This window comes from Leucoraja erinacea, chromosome 7 (genome assembly GCF_028641065.1).
Source record: "Leucoraja erinacea ecotype New England chromosome 7, Leri_hhj_1, whole genome shotgun sequence".
NCBI lineage: Eukaryota > Metazoa > Chordata > Chondrichthyes > Rajiformes > Rajidae > Leucoraja > Leucoraja erinaceus.
The window spans coordinates 22,837,095-22,860,201 of NC_073383.1; the positions used below are offsets into that span (position 1 = coordinate 22,837,095).

A 23,107-nucleotide genomic window follows, 5' to 3' on the forward strand; every position below is an offset into this window, starting at 1 on the left:
AGCAATAAAAGTTTCCAAAGGCGATGGAAAGACTGGAGGAAAGACTAGGTGCTGAGAGCTCTCGTATACCTGCATTAAGGAGGCAATTAAATGCACCTGAGCAATGACAAACACATGTGAAGCCATGTGTTCCAAACATTATGGTGCCCTGAAATGGGGGAACTATGTATAAACACAGCTGTACTTTCTACATGGTAAAACCAAAATGTATAAAAATGGCCTTTTAAAAAAAATGGGACCTCAGACGGGGGCAGAGGTTCACCTTCCAACAGGACAACGATCCTAAGCACACAGCCAAGACAACGCAGGAGTGGCCTCGTGACAAGTCTGTGAATGTTCTTTGGTGGCCCAGCCAGAGCACGGACTTGAACCCGATCGAACATCTCTGGAGGGACCTGTAAAAAGGTTGTGCATTGACACTTCCCATCCAACCTGACAGAGTTTGAGAGGATCTGCAGAGAAGAATGGCAGAAATTACCCAAATACAGGTTGCCAAGCTTGTAGCGTCATACCCAAGAAGACTTGAGGCTTTAATCGCTGCCAAAGATGCCTCAACAAAGTACTAGTAAAGGATCTGAATACTTAAGTAAATGTGATATTTCAGTTATTTCTTTTTAATTGCTTTGCAAAAATTTCTAAACATGTTTTCGCTTTTTTTATTATGGGGTATTGTGTGCAGATTGATGGGGGAAAAAAGGATTTAATCCATTTTAGGACAAGGCTGTAACGGAACAAAATGTGGAAAAAGTGAAGGGGTCTGAATACTTTATGAATGCACCGTATATCAGTGTTGAAAAACTGTTCCTAGAGTCTAATATAACATTATATTTCAGCCTTTTGAAATTTTCTTTGCTAAGCAAATTCTACAGACTTCCTCATTGCAGTGTTAGAATTAAAAATACTAAGTTGTTTTACATAATTAAAAAAACAGGAGGATAAATAAATAAAGAGGAAAATTATTTAATAACAAAGATAGACACTAAATTACAAACATAACAAAGATAGATACAAAATTCTGGAGTAACTCAGCGGTCTGACAGCATCTTTGGAGAAAATGGACAAGTGACGTTTCGGATCAGGGACCTTCGTCATACTGATTGTAGGAGGGAAGAGGCGGGGAAAAAACTGGAAGCTAGAAAAAATTGGAATAATCGGGGTCAGCAACAGATGACTTGGGGCAAGGAGGTTCCCTGATAGACTAATTGGTGGTTGGAGACAGCTGTGAGCCTAGGAGGAATACCTTGTTGCGAAGTGTGGAACTAGTTAACAGACCTTTAGTGGAGGTGAGGAAGGGAGGTGTTTGTGGAAGTTACCTAAAATTGGAGAATTCGATGTTCATACCATTGGGTTGTAAACTGCCTAAGTTTTCTATTATATTCAGAATAATGTATTGGTACAGCTGAATAACACAGAATATGCTCCATGAAATCACCTTCCTTGTAAATATGATTGACTATGATAACTGTTACAGATTCAGTATATTCCCAAATTTTCATTAATATTCTGAGATTGTCTTTGGAAATTCACTCCTGAGAATACATTGAATTATTTTTTTTCTTCCCTTGGTCTAACAAGTTTAACAAACTTTCTGAAGCAATGCAACAAAACAAGAAATTGCAACGTTGCTACATCAATATACCAATGTATTTTGCTGTCTTCACCGCATCAAATATCTTAATGTAATATTCAATAGAGTGCTTATTTGTAGGATTTATGTATAGTTGCTCCATATTTTTGGAAGAAAATATTTCAAATTACTGGAAATTTAAGAGAATGTACTCCATCAGTACAATAGAAATGCATTGATTCTCTCAAATTGAAAATTGACATTTTTTAGTTATTATTTATTCCCCAAGTTCTGTGTACATGAACTTTCTTAAAATAAAGAAAAATATTTATCATCTAAAAGTTGGTACATCTAAATATTTGGTTGCAAGCTGAAAATATAAACAAATAAAAACAATGTGCTATAAAATCTCTGATGGAACATATATCAATACTCAAAACATCAGATAACAAGGAACAACAAATTTTATCTTGGTTTAGAGTACTTAGTTTTAAGAGCTAATGACATTGAAACTGCTGCCAGAACACAATGGCTTCTTTGAGTTGTGACAAGGTTGAAACATGATAACATTATATCAGGCAGACTTTTAATGTTACTTTCTTTAAAAATTACACTGTACTTTCTGATAAAATGGAATCTAATCTTGTGTATAGGGTGATTTCACCAAAGGTCAAATGAGCGTAGATCCCCCCTCACGTGACCGAAAATTTTAACTGGAGGACATATGTCAGATCGGTACATGTTAGTGAATGGGGAAACACGCACTTTCCCACCCGTTAAAAACATGGAAAACGGCGGATTTTTGAGCTGAAATTTTCTGTGCTAGTCGGGGTGACCGTGAAGCACAGCGACCTAAATTTTCAGGCAAAAAAAAGATAGAAAGTAAGGTAATTACAAGAGGGAACTGAAGGTAGAAAACAGCGGAAGTGAACAGCTGACATTTGCCGTGGTGATTTTAAGATCCAAAATATCGGGAATTATCGCGTTTGCTCGCTGAATTTCATCAAAAGTAAGGCATTATTAACAGCACGTCGTTCCCCCCCCCCTCTCCATGTCGCTGATCGATCCAAAGGAACAGCAGGGTCATTACAGTTTGGCACCAGCGCTGTCGCAGGAGCTGCCAGGGCGAGGTTGTAGACTACGACGAACTACCTTAGGACATCCAACTCCAGATTATCTTGAGGTTTACTCCAGGAGCCTTTTCCATGATTGGATATGGCCACAAGGCAATGGAGGTTTTAGATGGACCACCTTCCCAGGCTGACGAGCCCCATCTGCCCGAGACTCATGGGGGGGGGGGAAGCATCTACCTTCCAGTGCAGGTCTATTGCAATTGCCCACTGCCCACAAATTGCAATTTGTGTAATTTATAAACTATTATCGATTAATACAATTTCACTAACTTATTTATTTATTTTTCAATAACAATTGTAAAGCAATCTTGACTTTTCCCCCACACACGTTTTAAACACAGTAGCGTTGTATGAAAAAAAGGTGTTCCTTGGATGCACTTTGCAACAAATCTTTAGAAAACAATCTATTAATCCTTCTTTATAAACTACAATTTTTAAGTTGGAGTGAATTTTTTACATTTGGGTAAACTGGCATTTTCTATTTTACTAAATTATATTCTGAATTATTTTGTGCCTTTAGTTTTCAAAATTGAAATGGTTAATTAATCTCAAATGGTCTATACATATAGACATGAACACTGCTTCATCTTGATGGAAATATTCTTCATAAACAGTAGCTTTTGTAATCTTGCAATTGTATCCTTGTAAAATATTTTTTATTGTTCTGACTATTTTCAGAGTTTGTAGGTCTCCCCATGACAGCGTGGGCTTTCCCGGGTGCTCCGATTAACTCCTACATTCTCCGACTATTTTCATAGGCTGTTAATAAAAACTAAGTTCAAACACCATTCCTGTTATTGCACAATTTAGAATTTTATAATTAAATCTTGATTTCTGAATGCAAGGTAGCAAATTAGAATTCAATTGGGATTTCTTTCTGAGAATGGGGTTTGATCAGTTCTGGAGATCAACTCGATGCAAAATTAGACAGCCTGGCAATATTAGGGAAAATATATGACTGCACTGCAGACCAGTATGAAAAAAAGCTGAATATTTAATTGTTTTCATTGTGAAATGGGAGCTTTGCGTCCCATGTCTTGAGTTTATACACTTTGATGATTTTGTTTCACTCAAAATCTACTGTGTTATATCTTTACACAAAACTGATAGAAAAATGGATTTTGATGTAGAATCTGTGTATTTCCCACTGTGCATTTACATTTTTCAGTTAATTGTTATGAGGAATTATTCTCCTGCAATTTGAACGATACTTTCCAAAATATCTGAAAAGCTGGCGAGATATTGTAAAAGCATAATTTAAGTTGGCATTATATTGAGGATGTAAGGGCTGGACACAAGGCAGTATAGCATATTGATCAGACAACTTTTTCCAGTCTTTGCTTTATTTCATCAGCCCCAGAAAATGTATTAAATTAGCTTGGCAACAGAGGGAAGGGACTAGTAAACATAGAAACATACAAACATGGAAAAGGGTGCAGGAGTTGGCCATTCGGCCCTTTGAGCCAGCACAGCCATTCAATATGATTGTGGCTGATGATCCAAATCAGTACCCCATTCCTGCTTTTTCCCCATATCCCTTGATTCTGTTTGCCCTAAGAGCTAAATGCAACTCTCTTGAAAACATCCAGTGAATTGGCCTCCACTGCCTTCTGTGGCAGAATTCCACAGATTCACAACTCTCTGGGTGTAAAAGATTTTCCTCATCTCAGTCCTAAATGGCCTGCCCTTTATTCTAGGAAACCCACGACATACTCTTATTTAGAATCAGAATCCGATTTTATTCGCCAAGTACTGTATGTTTTGCAACATACGAGGAATTTCACTGGCCAGGTCAGTCATACAATTAAAAGCAACAGATTAGCCAAAATCACATTTTAATATGAAAATCCACGACAGTGACTCCTACACATTCCTAACTGATGGATGGCTAAATAAAGTTCAAGTCCTTCCCTTTTGTTCTTCCTCGGTCGTGGGCCTTGAGCCCTCCGCTGACGTGATGATCGTGATTCTTGTAGCCGGTGGCGTTCTGGCCCTCCTTGTCGAGGCGTTCTGCCACGCCCCGCGCCGGGCGATCAAACCTTGCGTCGGGGCTAATCGGACCTTTGATGGTTGGAGGTCCTGACTTGCCTCTCCCGAGACTGCGAGCCCTTGATGGTAAGTCCGCAGGCCGCGGTGGGAGCGATCCCAGGCAAGGGATCCACTCCGATGTTAAGTCCACGCCCTGGGTGGGGTCTCACGACAGTCCGAGGCGGCCTCCAGCTCCAGCGATGGTAGGCCGCAGAGCTCGGAGAATGTGATCTGAAAAACGATCACATCTCCGGGAAGGTAGGAACTTGAAAAAAAAGTTTCCCCCGATCAAACAAACTGAAGTACATTAAATCAATCAGTATGGATGGGTGACAAATCCTCCATAGTTCTCAAACAGCTTTTTCCCCCGCTGTTATCAGACTTTAAATTGACATCTCATAGGCTAAGGATGTATTTTCTATCTCTCAATCTACCTGACTGCTTTTCTTGCACTTTAAAAAACAAACTCGTTTTCTTCAGCGGTAATACTATATTTCGCACTCTGATTTTTTGTCTTTTTACCTGTATTCGTGTATGGTTTGATTGAACTTGTGTATGACATAATTTGCCTGGATAGTGCACAAAACAAAGCTGTTTACTATATCTCAGCACATATGACAATAATAAACCAATACCAATTTCAAAGGTTTGCTGTGCTGCAGACCCAGAAACATTTCAGGAAAGATGGATGGCTCACCAAATATAACATTTTTTTGAAAGAAAAGTCAACAAATACTGTTTATCATCATCCACCTTCAGTATTTTGTTTGATGGTATTAGGAGGGATGACCCACGTGCAGATAATAAATATTTCAGGAAGAATTGCAGTGCTTTTTGTTCTTGCATTGCTGCCAATTATAACTGAGAAAGGGCCATTGTTTAAAATGTTTGTGCTGCATTGAATGAAAAATGGTGGTGCTTTCCTATGATTTCCATAAGCAACTCATCAAGGCCTGGGCATAATCCTTCAGCACTGCGCTTAGAGAAGACAACCAGTTTTGAGATACAGTAAGGAAACGGGTCCTGCGGCTCACCGAGTCGATGCTGACCAATGATCCCTGTAGCACTATCCTGCACACTAGGGACAATTTATAACTTTTTTACGAGTCTTGTTATTTTGGTTTCACCATGTAGAAATTACAGCAGTGTTTCTACGTAGCCCCCGCATTTCAGGGCACCATGTTTGAGACACATGGCTTCACAGGCATTTGTCATTGCTCAGGTGTGTTTAATTGCCTCCTTAATGCAGGTATAAGAGAGCTCTCAGCACCTAGTCTTTCCTCCAGTCTTTCCATCACTTTTGGAAACTTTTATTGCTGTTTATAAATATGAGGACCAAAGATGTTCCAATGAAAGTCAAATAAGTCATTAAGAAACTGAGAAACAAGAGACATCAGCCAAACTGAGGCTTATTAAAATCAATTGTTTGGAACATCATTAAGAAGAAAGAGAGCATTGATGAGCTTACAAAATGCAAAGGGACTGGCAGGCCAAGGAAGACCTCCACAGCTGATGACAGACGAATTCTCTCTATAATAAAGAAAAATTCCCAAACACTTGTCCGACAGATCAGAAACACTCTTCAGGAGTCAGGTGTGGATTTGCCTCCACTGTCCGCAGGAGACTTCATGAATAGATATACAGAGGCTATACTGCAAGATGCAAACCACAGGTTAGCTGCCAAAATAGGATGGCCAGGTTACAGTTTGCCAAGAAGTACTTAAAAGAGCAACCACAGTTCTGGTAAAAGGTATTGTGGACAGATGAGATAAAGATGAACTTGTAACAAATTGATAGCAAGAGCAAAGTATGGAGGAGAGAAGGAACTGCCCAAGATCTAAAGCATACCACCTCATCTGTGAAACACAGTGATGGGGGTGCTATGGCCTGGGCATGTATGGTTGCTGAAGGTACTGGCTCACTTATCTTCATTGATGATACAACTGCTGATGGTGCAGCATAATAAATTCTGAAATGCATAGACACATCCTATCTGCACAAGTTCAAACAAATGCCTCAAAACCCATTGGCCAGCGGTTCATTCTACAGCAAGACAATGATCCCAAACATACTGCTAAAGGAACAAAGGAGTTTTTCAAAGCTTAAAAAATTGTCAATTCTTGAGTGGCCAAGTCAATCACCCGATCTGAACCCAATTGAACATGCCTTTTATATGCTGAAGAGAAAACTGAAGGGGACTAGCCCTCAAAACAAGCATAAGCTAAAGATGGCTGCAATACAGGCCTGGCAGAGCATCACCAGAGAAGACACCCAGCAACTGGTGATGTCCATGAATCACAGACTTCAAGCAGTCATTGCATGCAAAGGATAGACAACAAAATACTAAACATGACTACTTGCATTTACATGACATTGCTGTGTCCCAAACATTATGAAGCCCTGAAATGGGGGGGGGACTATGACTATGTATAAACACTGCTGTGATTTTGACGGTGAAACCAAAATGTATAAAAATGGCCTTTATTAAAATCTGGCAATGTGCACTTTATGTGATTTTTTTTAAATTACAAATAGAAAATGTGATTTTTTTTCTATTACAATTCTCAAATTGTGGAGTACAGAGGCAAATAAATAAATGATGGGTCTTTGTCCCAAATATTATGGAGGGCACTATTATATATCGGATTTTAGCCTAATCTTCAAAGAAGAAAGCAACAGCCTAGGCTGACTCTCCTTGTAAAGATAATTCTCCACCTCTGCCAAAATCCTCCAATTTTTCACACTTAGTTGCATATCAAACCCTTCATTTAAAATGGTGACAAGAAATGTGCACATTGCTCTTCCTGTGGAAGGCCTAATGATTTCTGCAGTTCCAGAATGATCATGCCATTTTACATTCTATATCTTTGTCAGTATTAGGCAAGTTTCTTCTCCATTTTAAATACCTCATCTTGAGAAAGTACTAATGTAGTGTTTCCATTTCAGTATCTGTAAGAAAATAGAGGTTTGCAATACTAGAAACAGGAAGAACTTGCAGGGTTTTGAGAAGTAATATGGTAAAGGAAATAAACTTCTTCTTGCGAATAGCGTGCACAGCCTAAAGTTGTAGATCAAGGGTAGACATCCAGGCCAGGACAGCATCAGTTACTGGGTGGATGGCTTTGATGCCCCCAGGGAAAAGCCTCAGTGGGCAGTCATTCACAATGTGTGGGATGGTCTGGTCTGGATGTCCATAATCGCAAGCAGGACCCACTTATGCAGGTGATGGGCTGTTCTTGCATGGAGTGTGCGGATTTTGTTCAGGGCTAGCCATTGCTTGCGATGGAGGTCAAAACCCGGTGGTTTCACTGTGGGGTCTGTGATGCCAGTAATTCCCCATTCTCATCTTTGGTTGAGCAGCCCCAGGATGAGTCCTCTGCATGTACTTCTGGGTGGTGAAATGTGGGTAGCATGGAGGCAGGCCACGTGACTCTAGGGGGTTTATATGCACTTGAGACAGTGATATCCCCAATCCTCACAGTAGCAATGAAATGTCATTGGAGCAAGATTCCTCAAGAACACAGAAATCATGTCGGTCATAACAAGTAAGTAGCAATGCCGTATTTTTTGTGTCCTACAGCAGCAACAAGCTTGAAGCCACAGATACAGAGGTTGGAAGCACATGAGGTATCAACGATGTGCGTCTCTTGTAGAAGGAGGACATCAGCATTAAGGTCCTTAGCAGATCTTGAGATGTAGTCATTCTTTGCCCTGGACATTCCTTCCACATTTAGCTGGTAGATGCATAGAAATTTCCCAAGTTCTGGTCCTGGGAAAGGCCGCTTGGGCGATGAGTCACTAGGAGCATGGTCAAAAGTGACACCAAAACACAACATCTATTTGTTTGTGCACGTCGGATTGATTGCATTAGTGGAAACAGGGTGGACCATGTGAGGGTTGCAGGGAAATGATAAATAACTGGAATGGTAAACAATTCCAGGTAAAGAAATTCCTTCTAACTTCAGGGTAGATTCCCAGAAGCGCAGCTCAGAATGGAAAGTTTTAGTCGCTCAGAAGAAGGAAGCTATGAAAAGATTGTCCGATACTATTTAAAACATTACTTGAGCAATCGCCAGGACCTTTGTGAAATTATTGCAGAAATTAAGTCATTTGGGAACTGATGAAGTGGCAGAATTGGTGACACGACCAGCTGCGGCTGTTGAAATGTACTCTTATTTAGGCAGCTAGCGGCCCTTGTTTTTGAACTTTTAAGGCCTCAGTATTTGTATTTTAGTTGCACGAAGTCTAGGGGCTTGAAGTATAATTCCACAAGATTTTTTGGCCCAATAGGTCAACCAAGCACACTGCTAGAAAAAGGAACAATAGGACAACGGTGACTTTGTGGATCTTTGATGGAATTTGTCGCAAAAAGCCAAATCTGGTAATTGTGGCAACATAACTGGTTTTCATTGTGCAAGTCTTGTTATATGTGTTTGCAACACCATATTCCTGAATGATACACACTGTGGGAAGGGATTACTGAGCAGATAAAGGTTAAAATTCAAGGATGTGTGTAAAGCTTCCCTTAGACTTTTCCTTGGTGTGTCGTAGTGGCACAGTGGTAAAGATGCAGCCTGACAGCGCCAGAGACCCGGGTTTGATCCTGACTATGGGTGTTGTATTTATGAGCGCGGAAACAGGCCCTTCGGCCCATCGGGTCTGCGCCGACCAGCGATCCCCGCACATTAACACTATTCTACACACACACACACACACGGGACAATTTTTCCATTTACCAAGCCAATTAACCTACTAACCTGTACGTCTTTGGAGTGTGGGAGAAACCGAAGATCTCAGAGAAAGCCCATGCAGGTCACGGGGAGAACGTACCAACTCGGTGGGAGAAACCGAAGATCTCGGAGAAAGCCCATGCAGGTCACGGGGAGAACGTACCAACTCGGTACCGACAGCACCCATAGTCAGGATTGAACCCGGGTCTCCGGCACTGCATTCTCCTCTCACTGTAAATTGTAAATTGTCCCTAGAGTGTAGGATAGTGTTGGGGTGATTGCTGGTCGGCGTGGATTCGGTGGGTCAAAGGTCCTGTTTCCACATTATATGACTCTATTACTCCATGACTGACTCTATAAATCCAGAGTGAAAACAAGTCGCTCTGCACCATGACGGACTGTTCAAGAAGGAAAAAGTTGCTGCACAGAATGAAAAGTAGCTGATTGTATTTGTTGCCTTTTGTTATCTCTTACTCCATCTCTTCTACCAGTGCAAAAGCTGCAAAGAAATTAATCAAATTAATGCATTTATATATTGAATAATTCTGTTAATAATTTAGTTTTTAAATTTATGGTCCAAAACAAGGGGGGTGCTAAATTTCAGATTGCAGTCCATATAAAATGAATACGACCTTCCAACCTTTTGGAATTTGCTGTGAACCTGATGCACATTTTATTCTCCCTATATCTCTACACAGGATCCCTTTACATGGGATGGTTAGGGTGTACCTTGATGATATCCAGCATCTTCTATGATTGACACCAATGATCAACGCTTTGTGCTTCACTTGACATGCCATCATCTGCAGTTCCTTGTGTCACTAGTAGTCAGACTTTTGTTAATTCACATTCTAAAGCAGAGATGGGTACATTGCAATACATATGCATATGCAGCTTCAGTTTTTGAAGTGTGCATCAACACGGCCAGTGGTGTGGGGCCAGGAAGTTGGAGTTGGTAGGTTTATGTCAGTTTGCAGGCATTTTTTCTTTACTACATCATCTTCCTCTTTTGGATTCTCTCTCCATTATCATTTTTATCTGGTTTTGGGAAATTGCCTCAAACTAACTACATTGTCTTGGGTCTGTTACAAAAAATGCCAATCTATAATAAAGTGATCCAAACTAAATTATAATTGGATCATTTATGGTTAAACCAAACATTTGTTACAGGTTTGTGTTGTTGCAGCAATTCTGTACATTTTTCACGATCAGCAATTCTGTACATTTTTCATGAATAATTGATGCTGCTTAATATAGACCAAGGGATCATGTTGCAGGAATGCTGCCAGGATTAGAGGGTATCTGCTCCAAGGAGAGGTGGAACAAACGTGCGTTGCTTTCTCTGCAGCAGCAGAGGCTGAGGGGACACCTGACAGAAGTATATAAGATTATGAGAGGCATAGATGGGGTAGACAGTCAGAACGTTTTCTCAGGATGGAAATGTCAAAGACTAAAGGGCATAGCTGAGAGGTAAATGGGGAACATTTCTTTCAGACAGCACCAACTGCCTCTCTTTGACCTCTCCTTCATTCTTGGCTCTCGTTATGTGAAAACATGCTTATTTGGGCAGTTGCTGGTTCTATATAAACTATGAATTTCATGGTTCTTGAAAGCCTCTCACAATAACTTAACTGGTGTATGAAATTGAGCAAACAAATTAATATGACAAGCATGTGATTCTCATTTCACAGGGAGGCTGAACTGATGTCAAAAAACAAAGTTATTGTCAGTGTACTTAATGTAGAAATAATAGACCTTTCAATTATTATGTTTTATAAATAAAAATGCACTGTGGGTGCAAGATTTTCACAATAGTGATATACCCAACACAGATGGCTGGTGACTTGTTCCTCTGTTGCGACTGTCATTCACTGCGTTCTGTTTCATCTGGAGTTGGAATTTTGTAGAGTCTTTACCGAAACCTGACGGAGAGATCTCCAGAGGAAGGGGAGGATAATGTACTCATTGCAGCCCTCATGCCCATGGCCACATTTTTATGGGTGGCTTCATCCTGCTGCACACAAGTGTCGATGACTGCTTCCAGCCCTGTTGTTATTTGAAAGTAGATTGATTTGTTATTTCCCTTTTATTTTTAACACAATATACCTGGGCAATCTTCAACTTTGTTAGACAGCGGTGCAATAAGTGTATTGGAACAGTTTGGCTAGAGATGCAGCATCTTCTGCTGTATGGGTGTGGTCCCAGAGCCTTTGCCACAACCAGTGCTCTCAGGGGTAGCTTGATGTCATGTAGAGTGAACCAAATTGGCTGAAGATTGGCTTTTATGACACTGGGCATCTCCATACAAAGCCCTTTCCTTAGAGTTGTTCAAAATGTTTAAATTTGTAAAGAAACAATGTATGTTGGTTTAGTTTGGAGACAAAGTATGAAAACAGATCCTTTGGCCTATTGAGTCTATACTGACAATCGATCACCTTCCGCACCAGTTTTATGTTATCCTACTTTCTCATCCCAATTTAGAGGCCATTTAACCTACAAACTTGTATGTCTTTGGGATGTGGGAGGAAACTGGAGCATTCTGAAGAAACCCATACAGTCACAGGGAGAAGGTGCAAACACCACACAGACAGCATCCAAGGTCAGAATCGTACCTAGGTCTCGGGTGCCGTGAGAAAGCAGTTCTACCAGTTGTCTCACTTAACTCCAATGCATAGAAGAATACCCCTCATACCTCCGAAGATTTGGCACCTAATTATTTTGTTGGTTTGTATTGTGAAGTTTGGATATCCAGTTAGAGAATGTGTCTTTGCCAGGAAGAGCTACAGAAATACATGAACAGCGGCACAACCTGAGAGTTTTTGCTGCACTGGCTGTTCTTGGAGGAACAGATGGAAACAAATCTCAGCTACTGCTGGGGAAACATGAATGCAGTGAGGGATGTCATCTTTTCTTCCCAAAATGCATGTATTCTAGAGCAAGGTGTGACCATTGTCGAGTACCACAAATTGGCAGTTAATGGCCCAGGACCACTATATATGTAAAGATTTGTGTCATATCTTGGGGCAGCCACTGCAAGGGTTATAAGAGGAGCCTCACAGAGTAGGGCTTTCTCCCATTGCATACAAAGTCAGTATTCAAACCCCATGCACACAATTTGGGGGGGGGGGGGGGGGGGGGGGGTTAGTGAATTAAAACTAATGATGAGCTAGTGTTAAATAAAGGGAAGAGAGTGTTCTGAAAATTTTGCCAGTGCTTGTTCACTGCGGAAGAAAGGAATCGTGTTTTTTAAATAAAGTGTGTATTGAAATTAAAAATAGCTAACTTCCTGTTCACTTGCTGAACTCAAAAGGCCAGAAACAGGCTGTTATGTGAAGAAATTCCAAAGCAGTTCGTTTGCTGGGGTAATCATGTCATACGCTGACTCTTTTGCTGTTATTATCTTACAAAATCCGGGCAAAGAATAATAAAATTAAAATTAAAAATATGAACATCGCAGGTGTTGTAAATTTGAAATATGAAACAGGAAATGTTAATAATACTTCACAGGTCTGGCAATATTTAGGTCGAGAGAAATGAAATTAACATTTCAGGTGATGGGTTTGCACACGTTCTGTGGATCTAAGATCATCGATCTGAAACGTTAACTGTTTCTCTCTTTACAGATGTTACCAGACCTGCAGAATATTTGCAGCATGTTCTGTTTTTAATTACAAATACTAAAACGTTATTTTCTTGCAGCTACATTATTGAAACCTGCCCATTATTTTGCCATCAAAATTATATCATTGCAAGATGTTTTATAACTCATGGAAAATAATAATTGAAGCTGGATTTACCTTGTAACAACTGTTTTTACTCTGGGGCAGTGAGCTGCACCATGAGGCTTTTCAATTTTACTTGTATTAGGAATACTTGATTCCAAATAACTTCATGTACATTTTTACAGTTGTACAGAGATCTCAATGAATCTGTCCTGCCACCCAAGGTTACCATTCTTCCCACACTCATCTGGTCCAGGTGCTGAAAACTGATTACACTGATCCTCCATATTCAGAAGTTGGGTGGCAAAATGTGCTAAGACTTCACAGGATGTAGGCCTCTGCAGCTGAGACCATGCCTCTGAATGTCCTGAGCCTTAGACAAGAGTTAATTTGAAGATTAGGCTGCTATAAAAGCACCCTGTACACTAACCTACACACTCGGTCAATTAACCTACAACTCTGTACGTCTTTGAACTGTGGGAGGAAACCAGAGCACCCGGAGAAAACCCACGCGGTCAAAAGGAGAACGTACAAACCCCGCACAGACAGCACCCATAGTTGGGATCAAACCCAAGTCTCTGACGCTGGAAGGCAGCAACCGTACCACTGGGTCACGCAGAATGAATGATATACATTCACAACCAAATACAATAGACGTAAATGATTAAAAATAGAAGCTTACATTGATCATACATTAAAACACTAAGAAATAATTTAAAAGGTTAAAATAAGTAAAGTTAAAAATAACAAATTTCTTCTCTATCAGGTTGGGAATTTACTGTCAAATATATGGTGGTGCAGATTCTAAAGTAGGTCAGCATAATGATGGGCCTTTAGAATCCATAGAGTGCAGTGACAGAATGCTCAAGTCTCAGTGTTACATGATCACTACTCTAAGACCTGAATATTGGCAGCTGAAGGCCAAATTGGAAACACTGACTTGCCAAGTCAGCGAGAGAGACTCCAATGAATGTTATTGCATTTCGAATCACACTCCATATATCTAGATTCCCTTGCGTTTGGATTAAACTTTCTATATAGTTTTGATTTTGTTATACTTATCTGAGGGAAGAATTTTATTAGTGTATACTGTTACAAGAAAGCTGTTATTAAATGCCACATGGATCAAACTTAATAGAAATCTTTCTGCGTGCGGGTTGAAATGTGTTTTACTTATGTGACTAACTATAGTTGGATGCATTTTTTGCAAGCTCTCGCTGTCCGTTATGTATTGCACAAAAACAATTATAATTCAGTCCTACCTCAGTTTAACAGAATTACCATATTGACACACGTGAAGTGATGCAAGTTGCATGACTGAAAAAATTACTTCGTCAAATAATTGTTGGGTTTTGTTGCAGAAATGTTTGGTGCCTGCATTTTAATATTTCCTGTTTTACAGGAAAGCAAAATCTTGCATCTATCCAATAGCGTTTGCCAATTGCAATGCACCTCAAAAATGTTCTGCCGCTGTAAGTGTACTTACTGTTATTTGTGTGGACTTAGGTGGGAAGTAATTTACATGCAAAAATTAAGATGAAAATTAATGCTGATTTCTGTTGTTATTATGATCCTGTTTGAGAGATAATTGATTGTCTGAACATGTTCACCTGAACAGATGGGTGAGAGCTTAATCTAACATTTAAATAAAGGCACAGTAAATGTAGATTGTTGTGATTCATAGAAACATAGAAATTAGGTGCAGGAATAGGCCATTCGGCCCTTCGAGCCTGCACCGCCATTCAATATGATCATGGCTGATCATCCAACTCAGTATCCCGTACCTGCCTTCTCTCCATACCCCCTGATCCCCTTAGCCACAAGGGCCACATCTAACTCCCTCTTAAATATAGCCAATTAACTGGCCTCAACTACCCTCTGTGGCAGAGAGTTCCAGAGATTCACCACTCTCTGTGTCAAAAAAGTTCTTCTCATCTCGGTTTTAAAGGATTTCCCCCTTATCCTTAAGCTGTGACCCCTTGTCCTGGACTTCCCTAACATCGGGAACAATCTTCCTGCATCTAGCCTGTCCAACCCCTTAAGAATTTTGTAAGTTTCTATAAGAAATGGGAAGATTCATGGGATCAGGCTGCTTTCAAAGCTGAGAGCTTTTTTAAAAATGGACATGATTTAGAATTGAGGTACAGCATGGAAATATTTTTTGGCCCATCTAATCTGCGCCGTCCAGCGATCATCCCGTATATTAATCTACACACACTAGGGACCATTTTACAACTTGCTGAAGACAATTAACCTACAAAACTGCACATCTGTATTTCAGTTGGCTGCATAACTATCCATTGATTACAAAGTGCTTTCTAAAGTGTTTATTCTAGCATACACATCATGAGAAAATTAAACACCTTGCTGTGAGAGAAAGGAATGAAGGATTTCACAGGCCTTTTAAGCTTAATACAATCAACCTGGTTGAAGTAGCAGAATGACATGAATGGCTTTTTGGGGATTAATCGTCTCCTGTAACCAAAGTTAATGATACCTTCTGCGTAATATCCAAAATCCCAGCAGAGAACAAACACCAAACACGTCTCAAACTGAGACTCCAATCAGCAGCCCGTATATGTGCTACTTCAATGTTTTAGCCATTTTTGGGGTGCTTAATAATATGTTGGTGACTGTCTGCAAAACTGTAGTGTAATAATTTAAAAATATCTGCTGAATTCTATAGGATTGGGATATAATGCAAACTACTTCTATGGTAAAATAGGAGCTGTGGTATTTGCATAGAAGATGGAAAAGGAATCTATTTCCAAACTATACAAATACGCAAAGTTTAAACACCAGGTTACAGTGCATTTCTGTATGTGGAGACTTCTCTGATAAGCCTCCAGCCAATTTCACGGCTGTTATTCTTTCAAATGTCTCACAATTCAGACGATCGGCTGCCCTTACCCGTTGCTTCATCATGTGCTGTATCTGTGGAAGAGTTTCCAGTTCCTACATTGATCACACTCAGTACCCACAGCAGCGGAACGGAAGTAAATTATCCTCAATCCTGAGGGACTGCTTAAGAAGAAAATATGTTGCCATTCACTTAACTGGATCAGAAGCAAACATAGCTGTTGAAGCCATTTAAAATAATTTATAGCTTTTCAGGCTCATATCTGCATTCAACAATTTTGCAGGTGAATTGGTTAGTTTTGTACCAAGTTTTCATTACAGGTTTGTACTTGAGCCATTAAGTAGTTTTCTGCTTTAGATATGCATTACCCTATGTAATTACTGCATGATGTGCTAAATGTGGTACCTGTACATGTATTTATACAGTATAGAAGATATACCATATATACCTATATACCAAATACAGCAAAAGCATGCCAATATGTTTGAATAAGAAGTGAATTAGAAGAAATCAAATTGAGTTAAAGGGACATAAAGCAGACATTAAACCAGTTTTAACTACTTATTCTTGAACAAAGTGTGTAATAATAGTAAGGCTTGTACCCAAACTTTTCCAGCTTTCTCCCCCCTCCCCCAACACTCTTTTCCCCACAAGTACAATCAGTCTAAAGGAAGGCCTTAATCCAAAACATCATCTGTTTATCCTCTCCACGGATGCTGCTGAGTTCCTCCCAGCATTTATTGTTCATCTTTGTGTGCCCGTGAAGATGATGTTGAGCCACTACTGTTGGAACATTGAAACTCTTAGCAATTGATTAGACATGTTATGGAAGGATATTGGCAATGAACATAAAAGATGTTGAATATAATTTTTCCCTGTAACTCCACTTCAATTAAGTGTGAGAGGGGGGTAATGCTGAAGGGAATGATATTGTCAACTTCAATTTGGAAAAGAGTGCTGATTTTGTCGGAAAGAACATTGAGAATTTCTAGCAGCTGGTTGAAAAGGGACAGCTTTATTGTGCTGAGTGAGTGAGTGTTCCAAGTGGAAATTATCACTAGGAACTGGTAAGATTATGAGGAGAAAAAGTGTACTTGGCAATTTGTTGATATTTGTTAATTCTCTCAAATGATGTCCAAAGGAATAAAAATAATTGTAAACTGACAGTGGATTGTGAAGGAATTGTAGGAGGAAAGGCCTTGGCCTGCTGAAAATCAGGTTACTGAAGTGTTTTTGCAGTATAAAATCCTATTGATTATGAAATATGTATTGCAGGATGAGCAGAATGCCTTTGTTTGGGCACAATGTAACATTTGCAATGACATGACATTAAAAAACATCATAATGAAGAACACAGAATATGCACAAGATGAGTCTATTTAGTTTAGATTAGCGAAACAGGACCTTCGGCACTGACCAGCGATCCCCGCACACTAACACTATCCTACTCGCACTAGGGATAATTTACATTCATACCAAGCCACCTACAATCTACCTACAAACCTTTAATGTATTTGAAGTGTGGGAGGAAACCCACATGGTCACGGGGAGGAGATACAAACTCCTTACAGACAGCACCACTAGTCGGGATCTTACCCGGGTCTCTTTGCACTGAGAGCTCTGTAAGGCAGCAGGTCTATGGCTGTGCCATCATGCCGTCCATTGGTTCTTGTACTGCCAGGCTTTGTCCTGCCCCTCCTCTCTTCCAGCTTTCTTCCCCCACCCCCACTACAATTTATCTATTTGTATGTCTTCTGATAATTTTCTTTGAACTCGTCTGAAGAAAACGGTGGCACGGTGGCGCAGCGGTAGAGCTGCTGCCTTACAGCGCTGGCAGCGGTGGAAACCCGGGTCGATCCTGATTACGGGTGCTGTCTGTACGGAGTTTGTACATTCTCCCTGTCACCTGCATGGGTTTTCCCCGAGATCTTCGGTTTCCTCCCATACTCCAAAGACATACAGGTTCGTAGGTTAATTGGGTTGCTATAAATGTAAATTGTCCCTAGTGTGGGTCGGATAGTGTTTGTGTGAGGATCGCTGGTCGGCGTGGACTCGGTGGGCCGAAGGGCCTGTTTCTGCGCTGTATCTTTAAACTAAACTAAAAGAATCCTGACCCAAAACATCACCCTCCCATGTTCTCCAGAGATGCTGCCTGACCCACTGAGTTACTCCAGCACTGTGTCTTTTTTCCCTCAACAGTTAAGGAGTTGGCGGTAGTTGCACCTGAGAAGTATTTTGCATGCTGATGTTACCATGTAAATTTAATATTATTCCAGGGTCTGGCATTTTTTAATGGGTGTAGGGAAATAATTTGTATGAGGTATTAAGAGTGATTTTGAATTTTTATTGTCAGTTGAACTTGCTGTCTTCCTGTTGTAGAATATTGCAAGTAGACAGTCGGTACTAACACTGGCAGAGCAGTTGTGGTAATTTAGACGCATTGTTTTTCCTGTTGACCATTATAGCGGAAATTGAAGTCTTTTGCATGAAGATTTCATAAGAAAGAAGTTTTTGGTTTTAAAAAATAAAAAATAAAATAAAAAATTCAGGAACTTAAATCTCTAATGTAAAGCCTGGGATTATTGTATGTCAAGAATATATACCAGTAGTTTTTGTCGCTTAAATTTTTGACTGTATTTTTGGTTTGTCGCCATGATTGCTTGTACATATAACACTTGTGTGCTTAGATATGCACTAAGATACCAAGTTAATGCTTTCTGGAAAGTGAGAACCACAACAAAACCAATCACAATTATGAAGTTAGTTTAAATTACAGTGAACTTTTGAAGTAACTTTACTTTAACAGCAGCTTTAAAATTCATTCTATAATTCCAAAATTCTTTCTTGCAGCAGCACCACAGGTTTGTAAATGCAGTGCCATACTCTACAAATTCTCATGGGTCCTGGGCAAAGCAGTTGCCATACCATCCTTATAGGGTGGTTTTTTTAATGATGATATTGGTAAGAGTGATTGGAGACATGCCAACTATCCTTAGTCTCCTGAGGAAGTAAAGGCATTGATGCACTTTCTTGGCCGTAGCATTAATGTGGTTGGACCAGGACAAGTTGTCGGTGGTAGTTACATCACGCAACTTGAAGCTCTCATCCATTTTCAGCCCCGTTGATACACAACAGGGCATGTACATCACCTAACCTCAAGTTGATGACCAGCTCCTTCCGTTTTGCTAACATTGAGAGAGAAATTCTCATCTTGACACAGTGGCACTAAGGTCTCCATCTCCTGTCTGTACTCATTATTGTTTGATATGTAATCCACTAGGATGGTGTCATCTGTAAACTCGGAAATGGAATTAGAGAAGGATTTGGCCCCACAGTCCTGAAAGAGTACGGAGTATAGTAAGGGACAGGGAACTCAGCCTTGTGGGGCCACAAGTTTTGAGATTTATTGTGGTGGATATTTTGTCACCTTTTCTTACTGATGGTAGTCTATGGGTGAGGAAGTCAAAGATCTAGATGAGTCCTATGTCTGGAAGTTTGGAGATGAGTTTGATTGGAATTATAGTTTTGAAGGCAGAGCTGAGGTCAATAAATGGTAATCTGATATAGGTGTCCTTGTTATCCAGATGTTTCCGGGATGATTGTCGGGCAAGGGAGATGGCATCTTCTATGGACCTGTTGCAAGGTTAGACAGATTGTAGTGGATTAAGGCTGTCTAGAAGGCTGTAGAGTATGTGTGCTATGACCAGCCTCTCGATGCACTTGTTTCATGTCAAACCCTCCAGATGGTAGTCGTTATCTAGATTATGTGGATACCACACTCAGGCTAACATCTTTTGTAGATCCAAATCTAATATAGGCCAAAACACAGAATCCACACTGGGTCTCATTCAGTCTCCTGGTTTGCAGTGCCTAAGATAAGAGTGTGCACATGTTCCTAAAAGCTGCTGCACCTGGATATTGTGACAACGTGCGCACATTCAGAATTCATTGATCTTTATTGATTCAATGTAAAAGTCGTACAACACAAAATAGGCTTATCATGTTCATCGAGTATCTATTCCAATGCCCTACATGTTATGCTATGATATATCAAATGATTCTCTAAATACTATATAAATGTTGTGAGAATACATACCTCTACCTCCCTGTCAGCCACCCTCTAGGTAAGAAAATATTTGTCCTATATCCTCCAAAACACCATCCCTTAACTTTAGATCTATACCTTCCGGTGATAGACAACTCTCCCAGGAGGAATCGTTATCACAGTCTCACGTCTCTGTGTCACTCATAATTTTCTATGCCTCAATCAGGTTCGCCCTCTGCATTCTCTACTCTACTCAGAGTTCCTCTATTTCATCCAGGGACCCTGACAATCCTTTCATATGAGGCAGGGGTTTACTTGCACCTCTGACAACATCATCTACTGTATCCTGTGTTCTTGATGTGGGCTCCTATTATGGTGAATTTCCCCTCTGTGATTCCTGTCTATCTAATCTATTTTCATAGCTGAAACATTGCGTCATTTTCAACTTTGTGGTGAATCTCCTCTGCATCCATTTCAATGCAATTGCACCTCTCCTATAATGCAGTGATTTGATACTCAAGTTCAAGTTCAAGTGAGTTTATTGTCATGTGTCCCTGATAGGACAATGAAATTCTTGCTTTGCTTAGCACACAGAACATAGTAGGCATTTACTACAAAACAGATCAGTGTGTCCATATACCACAATATAAATATATACACACACATAACCAAATAAACCGATAAAGTGCAAATAGCAGATAATGGGCCACCAATAATCAGAGTTTTGTCCGAACCAGGTTTGATAGCCTGATGGCTGTGGGGAAGTAGCTATTCCTGAACCTGGTTGTTGCAGTCTTCAGGCTCCTGTACCTTCTACCTGAAGGTAGCAGGGAGATGAGTGTGTGGCCAGGATGGCGTGGGTCTCTGATTTGATATTCACTTCAGATCTGATATTAAAGTCAGACAATTAAGATGCTTGACTAATCTTCTTGAATTTTTTTTGAAGATGTAACAAGTAGAATGAATAAGGGTGAGCCAGTGGATGTGATGTATCTGGACTTTCAAAAGCCTTTGACAAAATTCCACACAAGAGGTTAGTGTGCTATGTTAGAGCACATGGTATTGGGGGTAGGGTATTGACATGGATAGAGAACTGGTTGGCAGACAGGAAACAAAGAGTAGGAATGAACGGGTCCTTTTCAGAATGGCAGGCATTGACTTGTGGGATGCCGCAAGGTTCAGTGCTGGGACCAGAGTTATTTACAATATATGTTAATGATTTAGATGAGGGAATTAAATGTAACATCTCCAAGTTTGCAGTTGACACAAAGCTGGGTGGCAGTGTGAGCTGCGAGGAGATGCTATGAGGTTGCAGGGTGACTTGGATTGGTTGGGTGAGTCGGCAGATCCAAGCCCCCCCCCCATGGTCCTACTTCTTAGGTGTCGTTTTGTTCATTGGTATCTCTTCTGTTGGAAAAATGATATTCCCAAGAAAAAAAACATTTTTTTAACCCTTATTTCAATATATCAAAATTGTGTTTTTTCACACTTTGCCCTCTTTCTTGGGGTCTGTGAATTTGGTACTTACAATTGAGTCTGATTCTTAGTAAAGATACATAAAGATCCAAAGCAAGCGTGGTCTGCGGAGGGTGCTCCGCATCGCCAAGGACTGCTCTCACCCCAACCACAGACTGTTTACCCTCTTACCATCCGGGAGGCGCTACAGGTCTCTCCATTGCCGGACCAGCAGGTCCAGGAACAGCTTCTTCCCTGCGGCTGTTACACTACTCAACACTGTTCCTCGGTGATTGCTAATCACCCCCCCCTCCCCCCACCTCCCGGACACTCCTCCCACCAGGAAACAAATACTATGACTGTATGCACGTAAATAGATTTATTTATTGCTCATATTTATGTCGCTCTTCTAGGGAGATGCTAACTGCATTTCGTTGTCTCTGTACTGTACACTGCACAATGACAATAAAGTTGAATCTGAATCTAAAATTAAAAATCCACTAAATTAGGACCATATCATCTTCAACTCTATGAGAACCACCAAGCTCTGCGAGAGGTTTCACAAATTTGTTACGCTGTTGCATCAATTTGATTGGCTTGACTTTGCCGATTCCTTTGAAGGCACTTGTTGAGTCACAGCCTGAGAGCGCATGCAGTCCAAGTAATGCTGAGCAGTATTCTGAGGAGGACTGCTTTGCAAAATGGGTGACATCTATTAGCCTTTGCCTGTTGCCTCTCCCTTTGTCAAAGAACACTGTGGTGTCTTGAATGCTGTTTGTATAGTGAAGCAATATGAAAAAGTTATCGCTGCCTGGGCTTTTGACTTGTACGTGGTCATTTGCTCTTTGCCATAGTTGCATATAGAATGACGCGAGTCTGGTTCTTCTTGGTTTGACTTCAGGGATTGAATCTCAGACTGCAGTGTCTCTTTCCCACTCTGAGAAGTAAGAAGTGTGGCCTCTCCTTCCTTAATGAAGATCATCTTCCTTCCATGTTGTCTCTTTGCCATGTCACGCTCACTCCACACATCAAGAAGAAGTTCAATGAGCTGTTTCTTGTTCTCATCATCGGTCAAGAACTGCTTCCAATCTCTTGGTTTTTTGTTCTTTCCCCCTTTGATTATTCTCTTCTCCGCACACCCACGCCGTGTCAGTTCACTTGACTTCACTGAATCTGGTTTTTACATATCGGTACTGAAGTCTACATCATTAGATGACAATGCATTGAAGATTTTGATGCCAATCACTTTGAAGTTTGCAGGAGTCTCTTTAAGATAGTAGAATGCAGCATTGCCATCTTCCACTATCAATGTCTTGTTACTGGCAGGAGGTTGCAAGTTGTCTACATCTTTCAATAGGTAATGTAAGCCCTTGGATTTGTCAGTCTTTGCAAATAAGTTGTCTGATGTACCAATGGAGTAGGGTACAGGGGTCAGAGAGTACATCATAATCTCCAGTAGATTGAGTTGACTGCCAGAACTTTGTGCTTTGACTATCAGTTGAAAAGCAATACCTGTATCTCCTTGTTGCTTGTACTCTATAACCTTTCGTTCAGATGTTTTCAGCTT

At 40.4% G+C, this 23,107-nt stretch overlaps 1 protein-coding gene across 7 annotated transcripts in view; it reads left to right on the forward strand.

The window, feature by feature from the left end:
* Positions 1–23,107, forward strand: part of LOC129698734 (WAS/WASL-interacting protein family member 1-like) — a 97,541-nt gene that overhangs the window by 35,947 nt on the left and 38,487 nt on the right. For 2 of the 7 annotated variants that reach the window (XM_055637946.1, XM_055637944.1), the window contains exon 2: positions 14,583–14,652. The exons of 3 other annotated variants lie outside the window; for them this stretch is intronic. The gene's annotated coding sequence lies outside the window, so the exon portion shown is untranslated. Of the gene's footprint in view, positions 1–11,939; positions 12,058–14,582; positions 14,653–23,107 lie in introns of all 7 variants that reach the window. 2 more of the 7 variants (XM_055637945.1, XM_055637948.1) reach the window with 2 other exon arrangements.